General features: G+C 38.8%; 1 pseudogene; it reads left to right on the top strand.

Annotated features, from left to right (window-relative positions):
- Positions 1–2,032: 2,032 nt before the first annotated feature.
- Positions 2,033–2,500, top strand: part of LOC119595534 — a 3,028-nt pseudogene continuing 2,560 nt past the window's right edge.

Here is a 2,500-nt window from a genome sequence, read left to right as displayed (position 1 = left end):
ATGCTTATGTTCCTTTTCTAGTCCTTATTCCCAGTTTTTTTTTTCTTCTTCTTTTTCTTTTCTTTCATTCTCTTTCTCTTATCATACGTGAAGTTAGGCCAGACGAGAAAGATGAATCGTAAGCACGAAGGAAAAAAATATATATCCGTTGGACTTTCCTTCCCCTTCGCCTTTTCCCTCCTTTTCCTCTGTCATTAAGGTTCAGACTTGAACAGATCACGCCCGGCTGCTGCTGCTGCTGCTGGCCGACACTTCCTCTCGATTTCCAAAGGAATTTCACGGAAGTTTGAGAAAGTTTTTTACTTGAGGCACTTAACGGTGACACTGGAGGGTGAAATCTATGCTGGGTGACCGACTGACCGCCTTGGGTGCTGGACGAAAACGCTTTTACGCTTTATGCAGCTTTCGTGTTAACTTCGATAATTATGATTATGCTAGTTATGATGGCAATTGCGTGTGTCATGTTACCTTTTTTGCAAATGATGTTAAACAAACTGCTCGATAACGTCTTTACCTATCATGATTATTTATTGTCTGTAATCCTTTCTCTCCCAATCTATGTATCATACTTCGATTATAACTTAATAATTTTAGCTCCTCTCAAAAATTACGTTTTCTTTGGTACTAAGACCAATGTTCACCTTGGCCTATTAAGTAACATAAATTCTGGTTGTCTATTTGCTGATTTGTATTTAACATGACTTAAGTTTTAAAAATTAGTTATCCTAGCATGACTTAACACTCGGAATGTCCTTTTATAATAGCCACTGTTACACCCGGCTGTTGGAAAGGGACAGAAAGAATAAAAGAAAACGAAAAACTAGGGGAGACTTAAGGTTCCGACATGAGATACAGGCAAATTAGTTTATATCTTAGTGAAGTTTTTATCTCTTCTCCTCCCCCTCTCTTTCCCTTTTTTTTCTTTCTCTCTCTCTTTTTCAGGTTCGCTCTCTCTCTCTCTCTCTCTCTCTCTCTCTCTCTCTCTCTCTCTCTCTCTCTCTCCTTCTCTTTCTCTTTCTCTTTCTCTTTCCCTCTCCCTCTCCCTATCCCTCTCCCTCTCCCTCTTTCTCTATCTCTTCCTCTCCCTCTATCTCTCCCTCTCCCTCTCCCTCTCCCTCTCCCTCTCCCTCTCCCTCTGCCTCCCTATGATGAGCAAATGTGTCCATATCTCCATAAATCATATAAAATAGTTAAGCATTACACATCATTTTTAACCATGCATTGTTATCTGATTCTTTAAAATAAATTGTTTGCCAGTATGCGTTTGTGGGAAGTAGAAATAACATAGTCACACCGAAAGTAGAAATAACATAGTTACTCCGAAAAACTTTAATCATTCCAACGATTCTGTCGACTCTTTTGACAGTTACCCAAAGATGGCGCTATTTTCGACAAATAGCAATTATTGACTTGTTTTTACAAATTCCCTGCAATTTCTTTCCGAGTTTTGTGTGTTCTGTACCCTGGTGTAATTGTGTTTCTGAAAAAAATATTTTCCCCGCTGTCTATAACCATGTTTATTGAGGGAGTATGTCTATATTTACTACACGTTATGCATGGTGCTTCGGCAGATTTAGTACAGGATCACCGAGAACACATTTCACCTGCACAGCAAGACGTCCATTTCGATATAAAGTATTACAATCCTGAAGAAGTACTGGCGGAGCATCATGGATACGACACTGTTACGGAAGAAATCTCAACGTATATTCAGGTAAGCCTCGGCCTGACAGACATGTAGGTATGTATTTAGAGTGTAAATGCAGTGTTTTTTGTTCTTGTTTTTCTCGAGCATTAGCCGTGATCTTCCCATATCGAGAAATGATGATGAGAGGACCACGGAAAAATAGTAACTAAGGTAATGACCATAATACATTAGCATTAGACATGAAAATAATATAGAGCGTTAAAGTAAGACCACATTCTTTCGTCAGGGTCAGAGCAATCATTACATACAGTGATGCTATGGCCTTCCAGATTTGCACGCCGACAAAAGCAAGCAAACTAAGATATCGTCAATGTGGTAGCAAGAATGGCTAGCACGAATGGTAGCACTATTGACCATTGCAAATGGGAACCAGCCTATAGTCTCATAACCAATAGAGAGGGTATCGCACAATCATATGGTATAGTTCCGGAAAAGAGTTCGCTTTCATTGGAAAGGGAACCCAGTGAGTGGCAACATCATCCTCGTAATACAGTGTTTATGAATTAATGGCGTGTAATGATTGACGGAAGGAAGTCACTTTTCACTCTATCTATCTATCTCCTATCTATCTCTCTCTTTCTATTTATCTTTATCTATCTCTATCTCTCTATCTATCTCTCCCTTTCTATTTATCTTTATCTATCTCTATCTCTCTATCTCTATCTATCTATATCTATCTATATCTATCTATATCTATCTCTATCTATCTCTATCTATCTCTATCTCTATCTATCTATCTCTATCTCTCTCTATCTCTCTCTACTCTCTCTATCTCTCTCTATCTCTCTCTCC

This window comes from Penaeus monodon, chromosome 36, assembly GCF_015228065.2.
Source record: "Penaeus monodon isolate SGIC_2016 chromosome 36, NSTDA_Pmon_1, whole genome shotgun sequence".
Classification (NCBI taxonomy): Eukaryota; Metazoa; Arthropoda; class Malacostraca; order Decapoda; family Penaeidae; genus Penaeus; species Penaeus monodon.
Note: the sequence above shows the minus strand (reverse complement) of the source record. Positions and strands in the feature narration are given on the sequence as shown.